Source organism: Puma concolor, chromosome F2, assembly GCF_028749965.1.
Source record: "Puma concolor isolate L17-30 chromosome F2, mPumCon1.1.hap2, whole genome shotgun sequence".
NCBI lineage: Eukaryota > Metazoa > Chordata > Mammalia > Carnivora > Felidae > Puma > Puma concolor.
In genome coordinates, this window is record NC_141684.1 from 26,767,915 (window position 1) to 26,794,769 (window position 26,855).

Here is a 26,855-nt window from a genome sequence, read left to right on the forward strand (position 1 = left end):
CCTGAGGCTGCTGTAACAAATCACCACAACCTAGTGACTTCATAGAAATTGATATCTCATAGTTCTGGAGGCAAGAAGTTTAAACCTGAGCTGAGTTGTGCTCCCTCTATGGGCTCTAACAGAGAATCAATTTTTTGCCTCTTTCAGATTCTATTGGCTGCTCTGAGATTCCTGGTCTTGTGTTGTGTCACCCCACTCTCTGCTTCCGTCTTCATATGGTATTCTCCTCCTTCTGTTATTTCCTTTGTATCACTTATGAAGACACTTATGATAGCATTTAGAAATACCTGAAAGATACAGAATAACTGACTCTTCTCAAGGATATTTATTTATTTATTTATAATTTATTGTCAAGTTGGCTAACATACAGTATATACAGTGTGCTCTTGGTTTGGGGAATAGATCCCCATGATTCATGGCTTACGTTCAATGCCCAGTGCTCATCCCATCAGAGCCCTCTTCAGTGCCCATCACCCAGTTTCCCCTCTCACCCCCATCAACCCTCAGTTTGTTCTCTGTATTTAAGAGTCTCTTGTGGTTTGCCTCCCTCTCTGTTTGTAACTATTTTCTTCCTCTTCCCTTCCCCCATGGTCTTCTGTTAAATTTCTCAACTTCCACATATGAGTGAAAACATACTTGTCTTTCTCTGACTGACTTATTTCACTTAGCATAATAGACACTTTTCAAAATATTTAATTTGATCTCTCCTACAAAGATTTTTCTTTCTTTTTTCTTTCTTTCCTTCTCTCTCTCTCTCTTTTTTAAATTTTTTTTTCAACGTTTTTTATTTATTTTTGGGACAGAGCATGAACGGGGGAGGGGCAGAGAGAGAGGGAGACACAGAATCGGAAGCAGGCTCCAGGCTCTGAGCCATCAGCCCAGAGCCCGACGCGGGGCTCGAACTCACGGTCCGCGAGATCGTGACCTGGCTGAAGTCGGACGCTTAACTGACTGCGCCACCCAGGCGCCCCTCTCTCTCTTTTTTAAATGAGGTAACATTTACAAGTTCCAGTGATGAGGACTTGATATTGTTGCATGACCACTATTCACCCGACCACAAAAATGATAGAGATATTTTGGCAGTAGAGAATTTGGCACAAGGAATTAAAAAAATAAATGGTGGGTCTGAAGCACAGAGAGCAAAGGAGAGAGAGTGGGAAGATAAGCTAGAGAGAAAGGAGGAATCAGATTAATAGAGCTTTGTAGGACACTCTAGAGGATACTAATTCAAGCTGATCCAAGGCCCCATAATGTATTCATTCTTTTTTATATGTAATGTAGATTAAGGCCTCATTTTAAGATGATGTAGAAACTGAGATCTCCCTTCCTGATAGACTCAGCTGTGAAAAACGCTGTTAGCCAATAGTCTCCAGCTGCTATATCTTTGGGATCTTCCATAGCATTCACTTTGAGGTCGTACTTTCCCTGTCTCTAATAGTTCAAATACAATTTTTCCCAGTATATCTTTTGTACTTCCAATACCATGCTGTTTGCTGTAAGACCTGAACAGGCACCATTGGTAAGTGGAGTCATCCAAGAAGGCAGGTGTTTTTATGGAGTTACCTGGCAAAGAGGATTACATCCCAAGTGGTATGTGGGGTATGAATTATCCTCGGAACAAGGTGGCAGCCTATTACTAAAGATTTCACTGGTGATTATCTGAGAAAATGGTATGGTGAGGGGAACTAACTTGCCAGTGCAATGATTCAGATATTTGAAAGGTATAGGAGAACAATGTGTAAAAGTGAAGGGTAACTAGCTGGTTATTACTAAGCTGTATTAATTCTTCTAATGGAGGAAGAATAGTTTCTTAACAGAAAAAAAATCAGAATTATTTCATTTAACTTCTCTTTCCTATAAAATGAGTACTGTTAACATGTTTCAAGTCATTAATATTAGTTAACTGATCAAATTAGTGGGAATTTTATCTAATACTTACATTGTTATGCTAAGCAATGGTTTTCAAATTCTACTGTCACCAGAGTTTCCTGAGACCCTATTTAAAATACACAAAACTTGAAAAAAAATTTAAAAAAAAATAAATAAATAAAAATAAAATACACAAAACTCAGCAATACATTTTGACTGAATAGTTCCGGGGACAAGTCAGCATTTAGACAGGCATTCCAGAGTATAGGCTTTCTAAAGAGCCTTAAAGAAAGTATACCTAGATTTGAAATTGAATGCTGTACTCAATAACGTATCAGAATATGCATAATATTCATTTCAAGGTTGTTTTCATGTAAAATTTGGAACTCTGATGTTCTCATTATCTTTTAGAGTAATGTGATTAGAATAATTAGGGTTTGGAAGGACAGGCCAAGTCTTAAATAATATTCTCTCATGTTTATATGTTTGTTCTGATCTAATGAAGCTTGAAAGAGTCCAACTGTTGCCCTAATGTCTGATATATTTAGTAAAAATCAAATTAGTCATATCTCCCTTAGTTCCTTTGGTAAGCTGCCTATCTACACAGCTCACCTGGAGAACTCACCAGCCATAAACAGATGAGACAAATCATAACTTTGTTTTTGAGGAGTGAAAAATAGTCATCCCAAGATACCAGATTAATCTTCCCCCACTCCTAGTAGGCTGCCAGAAAAGGTGGATGGAAAGATACCTGTGAATTTACAAACTGAATACTTTTGTTAATTAAATGTTGTTATAAATGAAATAAAGGGGGGGTTGTTTCAGAAGAGAATTATTTTGCCTAGTAGGCCACAATTCCTAAATATAGCTGCTAAATCAGAATTGTGTATGTTGGGAGTCTAGAAGGAGAAGCAGAATGAAAAGCTCTAGTGGAATTTCATAACGTTTTACAGCTTCTCGTATTTGCCTGGTTCAATTATAAAAACCTGAAATACCACTGCATTACATTAGTGCGCACAACCATCTTCTCTCAATAGCACAATCATACGAGTTTCCCTGCTCATCTGTCTGCTTTCACTCTTGTGGGCTTCTAGTTCCGTTTCTTTTTCTTCTTCTTTTTTAAAACCTTTATTTAAATCCAGGTTAGTTAACATACAGTGTAACAATGGTTTTAGTAGAATTTAGTGATTCAGCACCTATGTGTAACACCCAGTGCTCATCCCAGTGAGTACCCTCCTTAATGCCCATCACCCATTTAGCCCATCCCCCCACCCAATACCCCTCCAGCAAGCCTCGATTTGTTCTCTGTCTTTAAGAGTCTTATGGTTTGCATCCCTCTCTGTTTTTATCTTATTTTTCCTTCCCTTCACCTATGGTCATCTGTTGTGCTTTTTAAATTCTGCATATGAGTGAAATCATTGATATTTGTCTTTCTCTGACCTACTTTGCTTAGCATAATAACTCTAGTTCCACCCACATTGTTGCAAACAGCAATATTTCATTCTTTTTGATAGCCAACTAATATTCCATTATATATATATATATATATATATACACACACACATATACACACCACCTCTTCTTTATCCATTGATCAGTCAATGGACATTTGGGCTCTTTCCATAATTTGGCTATTGTTGATAGTGCTGCCATATACATCGGGGTGTAGGTGCCCCTTCAAATCAGCATTTTTGTATCTTTTGGATAAATACAACTGGATATGCTGATCTTTCTAAAATGCTGATTATGTCACTCCCACTTCTTATTGTGTTCAGGATAAAATTTCTATTTTCCACCAGTCATGACTCTCTAACACATTATAACGTGCATTTCCCTGAAGCATTCTAAGCTCAAGCTATACAAAACCATTCTCTATTTCTGTACCCAAAGCCTCTTATCTGTTAGGCCCTGAGCATGTTCTTTCCTCTAGTTGAAACACACTACCTTTCTCCACCCTTCATCCTCCAAGTGTGTTTCATCTAATTATCTTTCTTTGAATGTCAGCTTGAGCATCACGTCTCTGAGAAGCCTTCCCAAGACTGTGACCTTCCTATGTGCTTTTTAAATGTCATCTCCTACTCCAACCATAGCATTCATACCGTAATTTCTTATTTACTTGAATGTCTTTACTATTATATAGACTATTTGCTAGGGAGGTCAAAGCTGTTTCTGCTTTCTTCACCACTATTCTTGGAGCCTAGAAAGGGGCATAAAGTGTGGTTTTTACTAGTCAGGAACATGTACTAGTAGTTGTGATTGTGGTGACTTCAATAGCTGCAATTCTTAGAGTAGCAAGAAGAGTTTAATTTAGAAAATTCCGACTTACTGTATCTTGAGAGACATTATTATTCTCAAAAAGCCTGAGTGCACACCAGAGGCAAGCCATATGGCTTGCCTGTAATCTCCATCCTGTAATCAAGGAGAACTTTTAAAAGAGAGTTGGATCCAGAAATCCATTTACTCATTGGCCTAGAGTTATCTGTGTCTTTCCCTCCAAATAACAAAATTGCAAACTGTCACCTTCATTATCCTGCGGTAAACGTTGAAGAATTTGGACTTGTTAAATACCGCTGTACCAGGGCGAGAGTTGTATCATCCATAATGTGAAACACACATACCTCACATCTGCAGAAATTTTAGCTGCTCAGAATTAATTGGAACTATTATTTTCAGGTTTCCTTTTGACAGGAGATATTTTAATTCATATGTAATTTATAACAGCTCATACTGTTTTGCTCATTCAATAATGCATCTCTCCTTTCATTCAGGGAACATCACTTACATCTGCTGAATTGAGAGAAGCTAAGTCTATTCACTGAAAAGTCTCCTTTATCCCTTATTCTGTATTTGCTAAGTTGATTAACATTCTTCTTGTGGGAAACCACAGGTTCAGTAGACCACAGGTCTTCCCACAAGGGAAGAAAAGATGGCACGAGACTGGATGGCACACTCACGCCAGAGAACTTAATTTCATAAAGACACTATTTACAAACCAGTAGGTGGGATAATGGGGCTCCTGGGGCTCACAACAGCACTATTTAAGCACGAAGGAGCATGATTGAGGAGTAGTCACCAGAGACATGAACCCGTAACCTGCAAGGGCTTCAGAGTTTGGTGGAGGATCTGCAACTCTGATCATCCAGTAGGAAGGGAGTCAGGGAAGACTGCTCCCTGACCTCGCTCCTCTCTTGTCTCTTGATTTCCTCTTATGCTTCTCATTTGTAATGCAAATAGGCATTTGTATTAATCGTGCAAGCAGCAAACTCTTCAGAATAAGATTGCATAGGAAAAAATATCTCATGTAAAAGCTTTCAACTAAGAAGTTTTATGCCCAGGGAATTAGAATTATTTCTGTAGGGATACATACACACACACACACACACACACACACGTATTTCTGCAGGGACATACTAATACATACATATATAACTTTATTACCTATATAATAATTGTGTGTATATACCCAAATAATTCTGGCCTACAAAAATCACATATTTTTGGCCTGCCTAATAAAAAACTTATATAAAACTGTAAATAAAAATATGTCAGGTTATTTTTGTACCACATTTTATAATGTCTTCACTTTCATTTTATATTACATTCCCATTAAAGACCCATTTTTATGAAAACTTTTTGAAAATTATTAACTACTTCTGATTAAAGGTAAACCGTATTAAAAAAAAGTATTTGCCAACTTTTTAGCCTGATTCCCAAAGTGGCTGAATTAGCTCTCATTGAGTTTAAAGTGTTTTATGAATGTGATAATCTACATAGTTGTGAATCATTTCTTCTCTGATAACCTGCTCAATAAGAAAAATAAGGTTTTCTTTCTTAAAGCCTTTGGAATTGAATGTCAGCTTGCTCATATCGACAAATATGCTGCTGAGGGAGAGCTTTTTCATCTTATTGACACGGACTACATCATAAACCAAAGAACTGGAAGCCTGACATCCAAGCAATTCAGGCTGCATCTACACTGTTTCAAGAGAAGCTTTTGGAAAACAAATATTTCTTGCAAACTGTCCGACTTGTCTACATAGATTATATGGTTGTGAAAAGAAGTTGACTCTTTTCCCTATATTAAATTCACTGTTATTGTTGGAATGTGCAAACCCAGCTGTACTCCATTTTCTGGCCTTTAAAAAAACCTGTCCTGCCCTGTTATAACTAGGTGAGAATAGATGGGCTGGTCCTTAAAACTGATCTGTGGATCAATACTAATCTCCTTTCCTTTCCATATCTTCCTGTAAAAATGGAAAAAATAACTGACATGCTTAAGGTGGCATTTCTGCATAAACTTCTATTTCCAAAGCCCCAGAAAAGTACACAAAATTGTTAAATTCCTACACATGCAATCGTTGATACATCTTATATTTAAATTTCAACTCAGTTGGACCAATAAGGATTACACAATATGAGAAAGATACCATAATTAAAATATTTCACCAAAATACAAAAAATGCTGACTCTGTGTGGAAATCCAATTGAAAGGATTAACTCAGCATCCTCTATTACTTCTTGGACATCATGTTACCCTTTCAATTGAATTTCCACACAGAATCAGTACTAGATATTAGGTACATACATGTGCTGAGGTCAGCTCTAGTCATTTACTCAACAAATATTTATTGAGTAGCCTCTATGTGTCAGGTATTTTTGCTTGTGCTAGAAAAGTTAATAATGACACCTTACTGAGTCATTAGTCCAGAGAAGTAATCCTTTGACTCTTCAGTGATTTTCTGTTATCATTTCCAAGTGAAAGTAACTTGATTTGAAATAGCTATTCACTAAAAAAATAATAGTGCAACAATAGTTCGATCTTTTCTTTCCAATCAATATAATGAACTTGAGGTTAAGGACTTGGCTTTAGTTTTGGAGTTGGAGATTTTCACTAGAGTCTATTTCTTAAAATGTATGCCCCCAACCTTCTGCTTTCTTCAACAGAAATCTTCTCTTACAGCATAGCTGGTCTATTTAGTGCCTTTTGCTTATTTCATGCACTGTATTGCCTTCTTGTCTAGTTAATGCCCATCCCACCCCCATGAGGAGGAAAGAAGTCCTTTTGCAATGTTAGCACCAGAACTATGAGCTCCTAGAAGTCAGGGCCTATCGGAGAAAGAAAGCTGGATGTTAGCAACTTTTGTGGCATTGCTCATAGCGGGGACAGAAACTTCCAACCGGGATTCCTACAGTCATTTAGTCGACAACCTCCCATAACTGCCAACCTAAACAGAAAGCATGCCAGAACCCAGAATTGGAGAAAGTGGGGTTATTCTCTCTTTTTCATGTTATCAACATACCGTAAATATTACATTCAGGTTGATAGCTAATTCTAACCCTAATGCTAAATAACCATGGGACTACCTTTCACTACTGTGACTAAGCTTGTTGGAAAATAAATCATGGATGATACTATTTCTCATGGAGCTGGCTTGAGGATGGAATGAACATTACGTGTGAAAACTTATAATCGCTTTAACCAGATTGAAGCTCCAATAGATGAAGAATCACCTTTGCTTTGTTTACCAGCAAATGAAGAGCAATTTCACTGAGGCTGGTACATGGTAGAGGTTCACCAAACATTTGTCATATGAATGAAATCTCTCCGGGGACTCTTTCATCCTTCACATTTGTATAGTGCTACAAAGAATCACTTTGGTGCTAATGTTTCATAAATATATCCAGAAAATAAAATTGAAAGGGTTAAAGAGCGCCACCAACTTTCGTATTGATACTCCTTTCTTTCAATAAAGTAGGCAACTCAAGTCATACAAACAAATATTATGCAGTGCATTCCATAGAGATTTCTTATATTAAATGGAAAATAATTGTTGGCATTATAAACTTACTTATTTTTGTGGAATTGCATTGAAGTTAAAATATTGCTCACTAGTGGGCACCTGGGTGGCTCAGTCAGTTAAGCATGCCACCTTGGCTCAGGTCATGATCTCACTGTTCATGAGTTAGAGCCCCGCATGAGACTCTGTGCTGACAGCTCAGAGCCTGGAGCCTGCTTCAGATTCTGTGTCTCCCTCTGTCTCTGCCCCTCCCCTGATTCCTCTCTCTCTCTCTCAAAAATAAACATTTTTAAAAATTAAAAAAAATGTTGCTCACTAGTATTTTAAACTTTTCTTTACCATATAAATTTTCCCATTTTTCTTCTTCACCGACTTGGATGGAAATATCATTATATTTCTTTTATTTTTTGTATTAATACTGTCTTGAACGCCCATGTGCTAAGTCATAACCAGAATCTCTAGGGCTCTTCATCCTGTTTCTAATTTATACATAACTACACAAGAATTCTCAGTTCAAAGGGAAAATGCTTACTTCCATCTTATATCTTCTAAAAACATCATTGCTGGAGAAAGAGTTGGAGAATGTGGTCATGTAGTCACTTCGCTGGTAGACTCTGTTTTTGTTTTTGTTTGTTGTTTTTTGGTTTTTTTTTTTTTTTTTTTTTTTTTACTTTCACTGCTTTTGAAGCTCTTGAAGCTGGACCCACATTTTAAATAAATCTCTGATTATTGTTGCGATTATATCTTAACTTACGGATCCAGAACACAGACGTCACTGGTGCCGATTCATGAGTTCCCAAAGTGCCAACTTCTCACTTTTTTTTTTCAATTTCATGTTCAGACATTTCTTTCAAAGAATTCCCTACATGGCAGATAATGTTTTTTTGAGAGACAGAATCATTTCAAACTACCAGAAAACTTTTAACACCTTTAAACACCAAAATACAAGTAAAATTTGACTTCAGTATTTTAAGAGAATCCTTGAGCACTGTAAAAAATTGTTTTCTAGTTTCAGGGTTTGAGATGTATACTTTCAGTCTTTTGATTCACTAAAATTTTGCCCAGAGGCTTAACAGGCTCTGAAAATAAGCTCATTCCACTTTCAAAAGGGAATATTTTTACCTTTTCTTCTTTCTTATATTGACATTCCAGTTGCCCAAAATAGTATCTGTAAACATAATTCTTGTTATATTCCATCTTTGCCTGGCATGCTATATCTATTTGATCACTAAGTCAAGTTACTTGATATTTAGAATAATTAGTTGACGTCATTCTTCCCCCACCTCCACCTCCCCCCCCCCCCCCATTGCCAATATTCTACCTCAGAGTTTTATGATTTTATGCCTGGAAAACTTTATATTTATGCTCTTATTTTTTTCTTTTTCTCCCCCTCTCTTCTAACCTTTTTGGGATGTTCTCAATTTATTCCTTTGCTTGACAATTCTGAATCTAGTGAACACCTACTTGGGCCAGGCACAATGTTAGATCCTGGGCTTTACTTGAGGAAGTACTGGGAAGGAAAAGAGACTGTAGTAAGGGCCAACTAATGTTATTTACAGATGAAAAATGATAAGAAAAAGCATTTCAGAAGAATTTTGGTTTAACCAAACTAAGAGAAATTTAAATAAACATTTATCACTACACAGTTGAATTCTAAAGGCTGTATTCTTCCAAGTATGGACACATGGATAACCATCACATTTACATAAGGCAAGGAAACCTGTAGTGATAATAGTATTGATCAAAATAGCTATAATTTATTAGAACAACATTATTATTACTGTAGCTATAGAGTGAAACTTAATTTGTGCCCATGACATAATGATCAAAGAAATTAGTATGATATTTTTATTTTGGAGGAAGTGTCAAATACGTGAAAAGCTATCTAAGGACTTATTAAGAAATAAACACTAGAAATATAAGTCCCTGCTTTCCCTGTCCAGTCTAGTCATGGATTTTCCAGATTTGTCTTCAGCATTCAGGCTAATTCACATCTTTAAAATAAAAACTAATATTTAAGACCTGTGGACTGTCTGTTAGAGACTCTTTTTGTATCATCAAATAGAGTTGGAGACTTTTTCCCTAATCAGTATATGGCAAAAGCTCCAAGGCATCAGTGTGTAACACAGCATAAGGTAACGATGAAGACATCTGGCTGAAAATAAAGCCAGATCAGGTTTGGAATCTGGCAAGCCTTTTATTATTTGTGTGACTTTAAGCAACTTATATAGTTCCTTTAAACCTTAGCTTCTCTACTTGCAAAATGGAAATGTATTTAATATCTGTAGCAGGAAAGAGTTATAAAGTTTAAAATAGATAACATATAGTTTCAGAAGTAGTACGCATTCAATCAATGTTTGCTGTGACCTCTCAGGACACCTATTATTACTATTACTACTAGTTGTACTGTTACTTCCACTATTGCCTTTACTACTAATGCTACTATTATTACTACTCTTATTTCTAATACTCCTGCTATTACCATTATTGGCATCAGTCAGCCTAATTGGATTTTAATCCAGTACTATTGTATCAAAAGTGAGTTGGATCTCTTCTAGACAAAACAATTTTGGAGTCAAGGGAAGTAATGCAGCTTAGTTTTGTATTTAAATTTTCTAATAATTTTAAATTCTATTGGGTTAGTGTGTCCTGTAATGTACATATAGTATTAGCTCAGTACTGCGTGCTTATGATGTCTAAATACACATACTAAATTTCAGAATATCTGTTCAAAATATTTTTCTCATAGGAGTGCTTAGTCAAATGTTCGCAAAGTACTAGTCTAGAAAGAATACAAGCAAAGAAGCAACACGTTGCAAATATTATGATAAATCTTATGGCAGAGAAATAGATATGAAGGGGAAATATCTAACCCACTACTTCATGCTATATGTGACTTATGGGGCCATGGCTGGTCAGCGTCATGAAGTCTGCCCAGTGCATCATAAGGGTGATTAAATGGGCCAATCAGATTCTATCAGGAATTTGAATTAGGAATGTGGAAACAGACTCCGTCAATTTATAGTGGGAGCAGAAGCTGAAAAGACAAAATGGACATGTTTGAAGCAGAATCCAGGTGATATAAATAACTGAAGATATAAATAACTGAAAATACAAATAATGTAACTTGGAGAATGGAGAGAGAGAAAAAATGTGAGATGATTGTAGGAGCAATAGAAACAGAGATAGAAAGAAGCTGAGTCACCACAAAAAAAATTCTCGCTATTGCGGGCACATAGAGATAATCTGATCCTTAGAGTTCTTGTGTATGCTCTAATTTCCAAATTATATTTTATGCTTTTGGAGGCCCTGGTATATTGCCGGTCCTAGAATTCTGTAAGATTCTGTTGTCTTTATTTCCATGTGTACTTTCTTCAACATGCTCCCGATTATTTGGGGTAACTTTATTAATCCCTAAGTCTTTGTTAAGCAGGTTCAAATCTCAGGCCAAAAGCAAGTGTGGAAGAAACGTAAGCTTAATTATTTTTATATAACTCCAGTACTATTTTGAGGCACAATTCCACCATCTAAGAGAAACTAAATCTTGGTTGATTCTGTGTCATTCTAGAGACTTTAGGGTCCCCCACTGTTGCTCCTGGCATGCTGTCCTATGGTTCTCAGGTATTGACAGGGCAGGAAGTAGGGATAGTTCACCTGCTGTCTGGTTGTCTTCTCTTCCCACTGGCGTTCATTACAACCGCAACAGGAAATGTGTTAGATTCTTGATAACCAAAAATTGTTGCCACATTTTTCCTTGCTTCCAACTGTAGCTGTGGGAGCCATGGAGTTTAAAGGAGTTGTAAAATTTCTTTCACTAGCCCTCTGCTCTTCTCAGAAACAACATCAAAGACACTTTAAACTTTGGGAACCTCTGAGAGACTTTCTGAGACTTATCTAGATTGGAGTGGCATTTCTCTGTTCCTGAAACTGGTTAGTTCTCTTTGATTCATGCAGTCTGGAGGCAAAAGTACATCTTCTCTGAGACCTCAAAATCTAGGAGTTTATTTCCTCTCTCCCTCCACTCTGGTACTTGTTCCAAGTTTTGTTGAGGGGGGAGAACTTGAGCACATATTTTATTCATTCTAATTCAAAGGAAGTTTTCCTGAGGGAGAGAAGTTTCTTTGTTTTTAAGGTTTATTTATTTTGAGAGAGAGAGAGAGAGAGAGAGAATGCAAGCAGGGAAGGAGCAGAGAGAGAGGGAGACACAGAATCTGAAGCAGCCTTCAGGCTCTGAGCTGTCAGCAGAATCTGACAGAGGGCTCAAACTCATGAGCCCTGAGATCAGGACCTGAGCTCAACTGACTCAGTCACCCAAGTGCCCTGAGGGGAAGAAGTTTTTGATCATACAGCAAATCAATTAAATAACCTTTCCTTGAACGTGGCAAAATGGAGCAGACACATGTTGCATTCTTAGACTTGCATTTTTAGAAAATGACTTCTGATTTCAAAATGTCAGGCCATTTTCCACTTAAAAAATGAAGTTTATTTTGAGCTAACATTAGGACATTAAAAGCTGAATTATTTGGTTTATGTGAACCTAACATTCTCACCTAGATTCTAATTAAGTAAATTTGTTAAGTCTTAATGTAAATGTAAAACCACACTGATAATTTGCAAAAAACGTTCTCTCTTTGTTTACAAATATTTTAAGGCTTTTTTAGCATTATATTCTCTATCAAGCCATTGATAGCATCATTTTGTTAGATGGTAGGACTTGATTTGGCAAATGCACTTTTAAGGAAACTGTCATAGTAAGGTATTTCTCAAAGATGAATAGCTAACCATAATTTGATGATGGCAGTTATCTGTTTATCAATGCAGTATTATATGAAATGTTCATCCACATATGTATTACCTATTGCTAATGCAGTGACAAACTTCCTTAGTTACTTTAGTTATTTATTTACATTATTTTATTTTAACTTTATTTTTGAGAGGGGGGAGGGCTGAGGGGGAGAGAGAGAGAGAGAGAGAGAGAGAGAGAGAGAGAATTTTAATCAGGCTACATGCTCAGCATGAAGTCTGTTGCAGGGCTTGATCTCATGACCATGAGATCATGACCAAGCTGAAATCAAGGGTTGGACAATTAACTAACTGGAGCCACCCAGGCACCCTGAGCATAGAGGTTTTGATGAGTTTTCCATTCTTTCCTGAGGGAAACATTTTATTTAACAAACCATTTTTTTTTTACTTAGTTTTTTTCACTTAGTTTTTTTCATGTTTTTATTTAAATTCCAGTTAGTTAACATGCGGTATAATATTAGTTTCAGATATGCATCAGTTTTTAACAGAATAATACTAATTTTGACTTCCCTTCCCCAGAGAAACAGATGATTTGTGTTCTATTACTTTGGAGACTTTTTAAAAAAAGAGAAAATAAAATACCTTTACTTAGGCATTATCAGAAACAGAATATTAGAGAATCCAACAGATTTGAGATCCAACAAATTGAAGCCAATGGCCTCTGCCACACTATTCCCTCTGATTTCTCCTCCTGGGTTGTATATCTTATCATCTGTCTCAGCATGGAGTGTTTCTAGCTACCATTTATTGTTATACAACATTATAGTACCAAATATGTTTTTTGTATTTTTCATTGTTTTTGTTTTGTTTCACAGATTCCCTCCTCCAATCTCCCCTTCACCATCTGCCTACCATATTATTCTCCCTCTTGCAAAATGAACTAATGCCCAGAACAGGAGAAAGCAGAGTGGTGACAGCATTCAAAGGTAGGAAAGGGCCAGAGGAAACCTGGCTGAGCCAGGATAAAGATCTGGTTTCAGCATTGGGGCACTAACATTCTACTGTGTGCAAGGCATGATGGAAAGAGACACTACCCACTTGGTATCCCTTGTTCCTGGCATACAAAACCATTCCATATATGCTAAATGATTAAGAAATTTCCTTTGCTATCTAGGGGATTATGTATTATTTGAGGAGGGAGCCTGTTTTCGTTGAGGTTGTTGAGTGTATGTCTACGTGTAATTTGCTACCACACTCCACTGTTTGCTTTTGGTACTATGTTTCCTTCCGACTCCCTGGAGGGAGTCAGGGCAGCAGAATACTAAGAGAGGCGCTGCAGAACTCTAGGAATGGCCTGGGTGAGTGGGACAGGGACAGTTGACCTAGGCCTTACAGGAACCTGCAGTGGCAAAAGAGAAGAGCGGTAACTAGTGCCAGAAAAAAGGATCCTAGGCAAGTCATAGAGACCTGGAAGCTACAGCAGAGATTATGGAATCCAAGGAAACATCTTGTCTTCGGTAAATGGAGATATCTTCAATGGGCACTTGATACCAGCTCTGAGAGCCCTTACCCATTTCCTGGCACAATGGGGGTCAGATGTATGCAGTCTCTATCACACCAGAAGGATTGTGCTAATGTGTCACTCTTGTGAGCATCATATTCATTAAAATGATGAACAACTAGGGGCACCTGGGTGGTTCAGTCAGTTAAGCATCCGACTCTTGGTTTCAACTCAGGTCATCTTTTGCAATTTGGAGTTTGAGCCCTACATTGGGCTCTGCGCTGACAGCATGGAGCCCACTTGGGATTCTCTGTCTCCCTCCCTTTCTCTGCCCCTCTCCCGGTCGCTATCTCTCTCTCTCTCAAAAAAAAAAAAAAAAAAAAAAAAAAAAAAGATGAACAACTATACTGTTCTACCACATTTCTCTTGCTCTACACCTGTCTCTTTGTCAATGGAGTGAGTCCCTCAAGAGCAGGGACCATCCTGTATCACCAATTGCCCTCTTCACTCTCACCCTGTCATGCTTAGTAACAAGTATGTTTTAATATTTAATACATGTTTGTTTCATAAATAAATACATTTAGAACAATTTACAACCTAACTCCTTAAAAGGTGACTGAAATTGGACCTCAGTAGATGGCCTGGATTTCAGCTATAACATGAGTGATATTTACAGATGGCGATGACTTCAGATTCCAAAACACTGTGGTCTGTGAGGTAGTTTTGATAGGTGATAGGTTTCTTATCCAGGAGACATTTAAACAGAGAGCAGGGAGGTAGGAGTTGGGGCAAAATGGGTGAAAGGGAAAGGGAAATACATGCTTCTAGTTATGGAATGAATAAGTCATGGGATAAAAGGCACAACATAAGGGATATAGTCAGTGATATTACAATAGCAATGTAACCACACAGATGGTAGCTATGCTTGTGGTGAGCATAGCATAATGTATAAACTTGTCAAATTACTAAGCTGTACCCGTGAAGCTAGTGTAATATTGCATGTCAACTATATTCAAATAAAAAATAAAAATAGTTAATAACTTCAACCATTCCAAATTTCTCCTTGTGTTACTATACCACTTTGTTCAGATCATAATAGAACACAAACTCTTAATTGTACTGTAGTCCATGTTTTATGCTAGCCTGAGAGTATTTTAAAAGCAGAAACTCTTTCTTATGTTTTACTGAATTTCTACCAAATAAGTTGTCTCGACCAATGGGAGGACAGTCAACAAATGTGAGCTCGGTTCTCTGAGATGAATCCCTTGTTGTTATCAATGTTGTTACTGATATCAGAAAATCTTTGCTATCAGAACCATTTAGAATTGGCCATGGAGTTTTGGCCCCAATGCTTGTCATATAACAAAATGTATGGATTTTTCACGTTGCTAGGCACAGAGACAGACAGTGTGACACAACACACTGTACAACATTTGTTAAGGCAAATATATCTTGCAATGTAAATAGATAGGTTTCTCACATAACATTCAACTGTGGACTGAATAGATGTCCAATACTGAGCTCTTTCTCCCTAGACATGCTTCACCTCTTCTATTTCCCCTTCTGGATTAGGGCTATAAATCTCAAAGGCGGGAGCTACAATCCTTCTTTCCCCCAACCCTCACATGGAAAAATCACTAAACACATTGTTCTCCATAGTTAATATTTCTAAAAATCTTTTGTCTTGCCACTTCTCTCATTGTTTGGACTTCAGCATAGCTACTTGCTTCTCAGTGAAGTCTTACTGAATGATTCCTCCATACTGGGTCAAGTCCAATGTATATATGTGCATAAGACTCAGTGTATCTATACTTTACGGACTGTATTAAGACTACTTTAATTTTTACCTCTTGAACTAGCTCATTTTCGTTGAGGGCTAGCCTTAGTTTATTTATGATCCCCACTGCCTACTCTACTGATGGACTGCAGTAGAAAGCCATCAATCCACTGTCTCCTCCAAATAAATCTAGAGATGACTCTTAAACCTCGTTTCTTTTCATATAAAATATTACTCTTAAGTAATTTAAAATAATAATGGTAGCAGATTTAGCTATCTTTAGTATGCACATATATATTTGTGGACTGAACTATTCAACAGTAATATTAATATTCTAACAATATTTTTGTGGAGTCTGTATCTATCCCTGTAATTGTGCTAAAGTCAGAATTGGAAATGGTGTTGTCATGTAGATTTGATATGTCCTAAACAGTTTTCAAATAGGCGTGGATCATGGAACGCTGTCTTTCCAATTGATATCTAAATAATATGATTTGAGTTTTTGGTTCATTTGCTTCATGTCCACATTCATTCACTTGATTCAGTTAGCAGACATTTACTGAACAGCTGATTGACATATGAAAACTGCAGAACTTCAGTGTTTATAAAGAGGAATGAATTCACTCTCTGAACAGGCTTACAATCTGGTAAGAAAAAGACATGGATACAAATAGAAGAAAAGTGTTCTTGTGGTTAAGATATAAATGCTTAGATTTTAGTGTAGCCAAGCAAAAGAGGAGAGGTTAGTTTTAGGAAAAGGAAGGACAAAAGCATGTATGATAAATAAAGCTCTACTTGGAGACAGAATTAGATCAGAAATGATACCCTTTCGGGACATACACTAGTAAAAATAACCTAGGGTTCTTACTGATCTCATTAATAGCACCCATTTATATGGTTTTTAAGGCATAGCATCTTTGTTGATGTCTGCCCTTTCTCTATTCTGTTCACCTGGGTTTATTTATTCTGGTATTGAGGAGTAAATGGGAATATATTTGGCCATTGCCTCAAGGAGAACCTCATCAGTAATTTCATGAGACTAAATTAATCTGATATATCAGCCTTCAACATTTCAGCAGGCTAATGATGTAGGCAGAATAATGGCCCTCCCAGGATGTCTACAACCTAATCCCTGGAACCTGTGAATATCTTAGGTTACATGGCAAAGGGAAATGAAGGTTGCAGATGAAATTAATGTTGTCAGTGAGCAGACTTTACAATTAGGAGTAATCTGGATTATGGGGGTGGAGTGTCCAATGTAATCATATGTGTATTTAAAAGTAAAAGAAGGAATCGTAAGATCTAGAGAGACAGGAGCATGACAAGGACTCAATCCAGGGTTACTGAGCTTTGAAGACTGAAGAGGGAATCCCAAGCAAGGATGGCGTTCAGGAGCAGGAAAAAGACAGGAGATAAATTCTCCCCTGGAGCTTCCATAAAAGAAGGAAAGCCTGCCTACTTTTTGGTTTTTGGTCTTTGAGACTCATGTCAGATTTCTGACCCACAGAACTGTAAAAGAATAAATATGTGTTGTCTTAAGCCTCTGACTTTTAAATAATTTGTCAAAGCAGCCATAGAAAACAAATATAATTATCTTCAATAGCCTTCTCTCATTTAGGAACTTGGAGTATTTTTTTCATTAATTTGTCCTGGTTCCCAACCCCTAAATAAACTATAAATTGCAGGCCTATCTGGTTCAAATCTAGCTTCAATTTAATCATAAGTATGTCTGAGGCACTTGCTATGGACTAACAATTTCTTTTCACATAAAACTCAAAGTCTGATGAGAGTAGGGTAAAAAGTAGAACAATGACTTTTTGATACCTCGTTAAGTGCAACACATGGAAAGCCCCACATGCAACATTCAAAACCAGAATACCTAAACTAGTTTGAAAAACTAATATTTAAGTAGTGACCTCAGTGAAGACTAGAAGTTATCCATAAGTAGGGACTGGGTTATAGAATCTGGGGATCAGGAACTGGGTATATTCCCTCAAATAGGAAAAAGGTCACAAATTTCTCTTTATGGAGGTGGGGAAAAACAACAATAACAACAACATGCTCTCTCCTTTGATAAAACCCTTTGATGAGCCTTCCCCCATATGCTCCACTGATCAGTGTTTTCCACCACAATCTGCTTAGAATGCCTCTTTCCATTTGTAGTAATACATCCATAGTTTACCTACTTAAGATGTATAAAAAAACATCTTTCACATCTCATTGCTGGAAAGGATCTTTTTGCCCACTTCTTTAGCACTTTATCTGTTCCTCTCCAATGGCATTTATCACTCTCTCCTTTGTGGTACAGTTATTTTTGAGCATTTCTTACTTCCCAGACTAGACTATAGATTTTAGCTTTTCGTGTTCTTGGAAAGTGTGAAAGGGCAGAAAGCAGCATATGGCGTGATAGCACTGGGTGTGATGTAGAGATTGAATCTGAAAATAAGTTGGAAAACTGAAAAGCCTGAACATGCTGAACAGGGATTAAGAGCTGAATGGAGGCCCTGGTAGCATTTTAGCCTTTTCAATTTCTCACAAGCCCTGTAGCCACATATGGATAATCGTTTCTCAGTTAAACAATTGTTATGACTGCTATTTCCAGTTCTCTGCCAATTACTTTAATCTGGAGATAAACTACAGTGTTCTATTTAAGCAAATGCATCTGAAGGATTTCAACTTTCTGCCACCAAGGGAGCTGGAACATTGTAGTGATAAGCATATACCTAATGTGAGAACATATGGAAGGAAAGTAAAATAGAAAGAGTTAACTGAGTTTTCCCTACTTAGCACAGAATATCTGAATATTTGAAAACACTCCCATATTGCATATAGATATTTTAGTGATGAGCAAATTCTGAAAGTTGTAGTTTTAAAACCCTTCTGTAAGACACTGTCCAATATCTCACTACATGTGTCAGGATATGTTAAATTGTATTGTAATAAAACTAAAAAACTCACTGTTTTAAAGCAATTAAAAAAAAAGACTTCTCAGTCTTTCTGCAAATAATTCGAAAGTTGCATGGGGTGTACTACTCATAATCCTCATCCAGGGACCAGAAGATGAATCCCTACCATCTAGAGAGTATTTGCTATGGCTGTGGGAAAAGAGAACATGAAGAATTGAGTTTGCAGTTACCCTCAGCTGCATATTATTAACGTAATCATCTTACGTGATGAGATCATCCCGTACTTCAAGGGCGTGAGGACATGGAATCTTCTCACTGACTCAGAAGAGGGATAGCAGAAATATGGGTGAGTAATACTGCTTACTATGTGTATTTATCAATGTGCACTACTTAAAAATAGTATTTCAAATAAATATGTCAAGAGCCAAACCGCAAAACAAGACCAAACAGAAACTTCATTAGTCACCAGTGGAACTGATTGTTACACAAATAACTACTTCTGAAAAATGGTGATTAAAAAATTTAGCACACCTAACTTTTAATGGGAGTTATATAGGATAACCAAAAGTCCATGAGTTGATAATGGAAGGTGCTTATTTACAGAAAAATGACAACTAGTAATTATAGGAGAAATATCATTGAGTTACTGGGAGTTTTCAACGCTAAAGAAACAACTGACTCAGGAAGAAAGGTCAGTGGGGGCTAAAATCAGTATGAAAGGCTGAATAAACCTGGATATTTCCATGCAATCAGATTTTAACCACACAGTTTACTTGCTGCTCACGGTGCGGGGGGGGGGGGGGGGGAGCGGAATGTGGCTTCATAATGGAGAGATCTAGCTGTATCTCCAACTTAAACCTGCCAATAATCTTATTTGTACTAACGGGGCTGGGGGAACAAACAGATTTGTGTCTTCATTACACAGTGTCAGCTGTGAATTTTTCTTGCCAGATATGTTTACCCTGTGTCTACTACCTTCTTATCTAGCTTTGTATGATATTTAGCAAATAAGAGATAGGAGTTACATGGCAAACACATACCTACACACACTAAATTTATTTATTCAGATAATTTCAGAAGATGAGACATTCTACAGGATAACTGACTCAGCTTCAACAAATTCGTGTCACAAGGAAACAAAAGTTAGGCAAGGGGGGATTATCCTAGGTGAAAAGAGACTCAACAGGTAAAGTATCCGAACGCAAACTATGTGGTCTTTGATTAGATCCTGATTTAAACAAACCGGTTTTTGAAAATTGAGGAAATTTTAATACACCAGATGCAGTAATTGTTGCCAGTTTTTATGTATGGTAATGATTAGTGGTAATGTAGTAGAACAGATTTGTTTTATATAATTAAGATCCCTAAGACATCTAGGGATAAAATACAATGGTGTATTTAATCTATTTAAAAATATTTCAGTAAAAATCAAGCAAATGTTGCAAATATCTTTTGTTGTTACATGTTAGTTCCTCTTGTTGGTTCTCAATACTCTCTGGAGCTTCCTGGGTATAATCTGAAACCAGCCCCTGTACCATCCAGGGTACAGTGAGTGACTGGAGAAAGAGGCAGGCCACCCCAGTTTGGTAGGTGGCAGTTTGAATAAGCAAAGGAAACTTATATATGAGGCTCATCTTGGGCAGCAGCCAAACAAATGGATCCCCACACCAGAATCTCAAATCTTAAATTTATAAAGAGGCCTTAACAGGGTTTAGTTACATGTACCATGTAGGTATTTTCAATATCACATCACCATCTCAAGGCTATGTCCTTAGAGCAGCCTCTGGGAGTGTGAAAGCCAAGTGGAACCCACATTCCAAGGGCAGAGGAGGGAGCAAGGAGCCTCAGAGTGCCTGGGTCTACTTCACACATCAACCAGGCTTTTCAGTGACCTCCCGCAAAACCTCTATAGCGTTGTATGTGAGTAGATAGTGAGTCTTAGTCACCTTTGTAATTTCAGCATCTAACATGTGAGTAGTATGCAGTGGTAACCAACGCTGTATATTAAAGTGATTAGTATTTGAATTCAATGAGTGGATAGTTGTTGGATTCAGGATGAATAAATGAGATAATTCAAATGAATATTTAACTTTTACAGTGACCCTTTTTTGTCATAATAAATTCATATGCTCCTACAAAAATGTTACAGGTTTCTTTAGTAGATTCAGCAATATTGTTTTTACTACAGTAAAAGATGGAACTGAATAATATTTGGTGCAAGCTATAAGATATTTCCGTACTAAGCCATTTAAATACATGTATCAAACACATACAACTGGATGAACTTCATTTGCTTGACACTTTGAGTGCTTTTAATCACATGATGGTTTTTTCTTCAAGACAAGAATTAATAGCCTCTGATCTCATTCAATGTTTATAAAATCTAAAGAAAAATGGTTTCTTTATTTTCATTCTTCACAGAGTAGCAAAGCATTACAACAACTAATTATTCCCACGGATAAACTAGAACTGTCCTTGTCTTCATGTCTATCTTAATATTCTCCTAAGATGTTTACTTCTCTCTACCAAGCTATATTATTTAGCATGTTAATTCATGAATTAATCTCCACATGGCACTTATTCTGTCATACCACAACAACTTTGATTTTGAGTGTATTCTATGGCATGCTTTTGAATTTATATTGCTCTAAAATTTGATCTGAAGTTTTTAAGTGAATGTGCACACCCATGACCATATCAGAACTTTTCTGACAATATCAGATATGCTGGCCTAAATTGGATAAAATGTGTATTGCTGGAAATAAATCATATCTTTTAGTTAGGTTCCTATTTCGTTCTTTTCTACCTCAGCAACTGTGCTAAATAAAATATTACTGATTGACAGGTTTATTCAGTGCCAAGTAATCTCATGCGGTACTCATGAAACGCTGAAAGAGAAACACTACAGTATCTTCCAGATACGGAAACTTCTATAACTTCACTCAGAGTCGCTCAGCTGGTACGTGATAGGTGGATGAATGCCTTCCTGTGTGGCCTGTATAACTTGGGCTCTCCTGAGAGGCAAGCGTGCAGGCGTCGCTCTCACAAGTGACTGCCTTGTTTTGGCAGTGGAAGCACCTGGCAAAATTGACAAGGGATCGTGGGGGAGATGATGAAGCTGGGAGAATAGCGAGGGCTGCTCAGCTGCCCTTCGGGTTTCCCCTCGGATGCACAAGGAGATGAAGTAGCCCAGCAGGGCAAGAGTGATAGCAGCGGAACCCCTAGCGTCCAACTTGCTAGTGAGCACAGGGGGACATTCTCGAGTCTCTAGATATACTTGGCAGACAGTTTACTGATGAATGTAGTCGTGGCGTACAGGCACGGTAAACACAAAGCCAATCTTACAATCTTCTGATTGTACGATTTTGATTTCATACGGTCCTTCAAGCTAGTAAAAGCATTCTGATTTCATACTTGTTTTTGTACTATCAGTGAAAAATCTTACGATCCCATTACTACTGCCTCACCTGAATGCATAGGGCAGATCTACCAGTTACTCCTGGTTTATTTTTTAGCTGGATATGCTATATATTAGTCAAAAATAAGGATTTCTTAATTTCTGTTTTGGCCAGTAAAATCCATTCACCTGTAGAATTCTAAAAACATAAGACTCTCTCACACTTTCCTTTTGGTGTTGATGAATGGAAAGACTATTAAGGAGAAATGAATGCGAGAAGTAAGGAAAGTATTGGAGACCATGTAAAAGAAGGATTTAAAATAGAACATTAAGCAAATAACCAAAAATCCTGAAATTAAATAGTTTTCTTACATTAGGTAATTTCACTTTGCCCAAGCATCTTAAATATCATATGTGATTGTGATAAATCCATAACTACCTGCGAAATCATTCTCTCTCCATTAAAATCCTACATTTATGTGCACGTATTTAGATAACAAATGAGCTAGATTATTTCCTAATTACTTATATAAAATAAGCGCATCCGTCCTTCAAGCAAGAGACTGTAGTCTCTACTTAGGACTAGACCAAAGTCTAGATCTAGAATTCTAGCTAGGTTTTGGCCCTACTAACACGAACACTTACTGATAATTAAGTCTTCTAGGTTCAAATCTGACTTATTTCTGTAGCTTTAAGGGTCTTGTCAATCAATTCATGCAGAATTCCTAAGAAAAAGTATAAAATATACAAAATCTTCATGCTATAAACGATAAACTATCATAATGATTATATGTACTTTAAATGTATAATTATGTACTCAGTATAGAAGACAATTACACTGGATTATTAATATTGGTGTAACTGGAAGTTTGTATAAAATAACAGAAATAGTGTCAAGATTAACCCTTGAAAGTGTATAGACCAGGGCAAAATAAACACATGAAAATTCTCTGGAATATACTTTATATCAGCCATAAATAACCTTTTTTGATATGCTACATTGAGACTTACATAACTGATATATCCCTGGGGAAGAGGCTGTATATAATTTGTTCAGTGAAAACCTTAAATGCCTCACTGAATGAGTCTCAACTGAATGTTTTCTTGTTTCATAAATGTTCAATATACTTTACAATCAGTCTTCAACTATATTCCTTGTAGAACGCCTTCAGAAGTATATGAGATTGGTGCGAGTATGTGTGTTTATAACATTTTCACATACACTGGAGATTTCTGCAAATTCTGAAATTGGCTTTGTCACTGCGTGCGGGTCAAACCATTTTGCCAAACGAGATTCCATTTGCAAACATTATGATTACTTCTCCTTTGAAAAGTCATCACAAACGTATAAAGCATCTGTTGTAAATGTCTATTATAAATAGAAAATAAGAATTTTGGTTACATTTTGGGTTGTCAAAACTCAACAAGTATTAGAAATTGTTGACAAAATTTCTAAAGGTGCAGTTGGGCAATTTTATCATTTTCATGAAGCTTCCGAGATCATCAGTGCATTGTATAAATCAGTTGTGCTTAACTTACCAAATCATGATGAACAACTCAAAACAGCAACAACTGATCATAGAGAAAAGTTATCAGTACAACAAAAGACTCTTTAACTCAACTTTCTCCAATATATGTTTTTTGAAACTGATGTTAGAACTTTGATTTCATACTTGTTTTTACACTATCACTAAATAACCATTTTGGGCAACTTAATAACATAAAATACAAAAAATTTAAGAAAAAATAAGAATTTTTGCAAGTCCTCCATTCAGCAACATGCATAAAATTATATGTAAATTACAAAGTGATAACATATTTCTTACAATAAAGCTTTCCTAAATCAGATATTTCTTTTAAATTATTCATTCAAGTTATTCTTCCTAGGAATTAGGATATATTTTAAACCTTTGTTATATTTTGTTTTTCTAATATATTTCATGAAGAAACTATATAAAAATACTTGGCTATTTTTAGTGAATATGGTGGAGTTAAAAGCATAAATGAATTTTGGGAACAAAATTTCAGGAAATTGTCTACCTGTGTCTGAGTCTTTATATTTTTAAAAATTAAAAATATATATATATATATATTTAATTCCAGTATAGTTACAGTGTCATGTTAGTTTTAGGTGCACAATATAGTGATTCAATAATTCTATACATTACTTAGTGCTGATCATGATAAAGTGTACTCTTAATCCCCTTCACCATTTTACCCATCCCCTGACCCACCTCCCCTCTGGTAATCACCAGTTTGAGTGAAGAATCTGGTTTTTTTTGTTTTGTTTTTTCCCTCTTTTTTAGTTTGTTGGTTTCATTTCTTAAATTCCACATATGCCTGCAATCATACAGTATACGTCTTTCTCTGACCGACTTATTTCACTTAGCAATATGCCCTCTAGATCCATCTATGTTTTTGGAAATGGCAAGATTCCATGCTTTATATGACTAAGGAATATGCAGTCGTGTATATGTGAACCTTTGGGCTGCTTCCATAATTAGGCTTATTGTAAATAAAGCTGCAATAAACATAGGGATGCATATATCTTTTTGTTGCAGTGTATTTGTATTCTTTGGGTAAATATCTAGTAGTGGCAGTACTAGATCATATGGTAATTCTGTTTCTAATTTTTTGAGAAACCTCCATACTGTCTTCCACAGTGGCTGAAGCAGTTTGCATTCTCACTGACAGTGCATGAGGATTCCTTTTCCTCTGCATACTTGCCAACGCTTGTTTCTGTGTATTTGAGTTTGGCCCTTCTGATAGATATGAGGTGATATCTCACTGTAGCTTTAATTTGCATTTCCCTGATGATGAGTGATGTTGAGCATCTTTTCATGTGTCTGTTGGCCATCTTTAAGTCTTCTTTGGAAAAATGTCTGTTCATGTATCATGCCCATTTTTTTTTGAAAAATTTTTTAAGTATATTTATTTATTTTGACACAGAGAGAGTGAGCAGGGAAGGGGCAGAGAGACGGAGAGAGAGACAGAATCCCAAGCAGGCTCTGTACTGTCACCACGGAGCCCAATGTGGGGCTTGAACTCACAAACCATGAGATCATGACCTGAGCCAAAACCAAGAGTTAGAACTCAACCAACTGACACACCTAGGCCCCATGTCTTCTCTCCATTTTTAATTGGATCATTTGTTTTTTTGGTGTTGTGTGAGTTCTTTATATATTTTGGATATTAACCCCTTATTGAATATATCACTTGCAAATATCTCCTAACATTCAATAGGTTGCCTTGTAATTTTGTTGATGGTTTCATCTGCTGTGCAGAAGCTTTTTATCTTGATGTAGTCTCAAAAGTTTATTTTTGCTTTTGTTTAGCTTGCCTCCAGAGACATATCTAGATTGCTGCCTGTGCTGTCTTCTAGGAATTTTATGGATTCAAGTCTCATATTTAGGTCTTCAATCCATTTTGATTTTATTCTTGTGTATGGTGTCAGAAAGTGGTCCAGATTCATTCTTTTGCATGTAGCTGTCCAGTTTTCCCAGCATCATTTATTGAAGAGACTTTTTCCCATTGCATATTCTTGCCTCCTTTGTCATACATTAATTGACCACATAATTGTGGGTTTATTTCTCAGCTCTTTGTTGTGTTCTACTGATCTGTGTCTATCTTTGTGCCATTGCCACATTGTTTTGATTACTATAGCTTTGTAGTATAATTTAAATCTGAAATTATAATACCTCCAGTTTTGGTCTTCTTTTTCAAGATTGCTTTGGCTAATCAGGGTCTTTGGTGGTTCCATAAAAATTTTAGTGGAAAATGTTGTTGCTATTTTGATAGGGATTGCATTGAATCTGTAGATTGCTTTGGGTAGTATGGACATTTTAACAAAATTTATTTTTCTAATCCATGAGAATGCAGTATCTTTCAATTTGTGTCATCTTCAATTTCTTTTATTAATGTCTTATAGTTTTCAGTACAGATCATTTACCTCCTTGGTTAAGTTTATTCCTAGGTACTTTATGATTTTTGTGCAACTGTAAAAGGGATTGTCTTCTCAATTTCTCATTCTCCTACTTCATTATTAGTGTATAATAGTGCCACACATATCTGCATTTTGATTTTGTATCCTATGACCTTACTGAATTCATTTATCAGTTCTAGTAGTTTTTGGTGACATCTTTAGGGTTTTCTATATATATTATGTCATCTGCAAGTAGTGAAAGTTTCACTTACTCCTTACCAATTTGAATGTCTTTTATTTCTTTTACTTGTCTGATTGGCGTGGCTAGGACTTCCAGTTCTGTGTTTAATAAAAGTGATGAGAGTGGACATCCTTGTCTTATTCCTGATATTAGGTCAAAAGCTGTCAGTTTTTCATCATTGAGTATGATATGAGCTGTGGGTTTTTCATATATGACCTTTGTTATGTTGAGGTATGTTCCCTCTAAATCAACTTTGTTGAGAGGTTTTAAAATGAATGGATGTTATATTTTTTTAAATGCTTTTTTTTTCATGTATTGAAATGATCATATGGTTTTTATCCTTTCTCTTGTTGATTTGATGTATCATGTTGGTTGATATGTGAATATTGAACCACATTTGCATCCCAGAAATGAATCCCATTTTATCATGGTGATTTATTTTTTTAATGTATTGTTGGGTTTGTTTCACTAATATTTTGTTGAGGATTTTTACATTTATGTTCATCAGAGATATTGGCCTGTAATTCTGTTTATTTGTAGTTCTTTCTCTGGTTTTGTTATCAGGGTAATGCTAACCTCATAGAATAAATTTGGAAGCTTCCCTTCCTCTTTTACTTTTTACGGGTGTTTGAGAAGAATAGGTATTAATTCATATTTAAATGTTTGGTAGAATTTGCCTGTGAAGCCATTAGGTCCTGGAC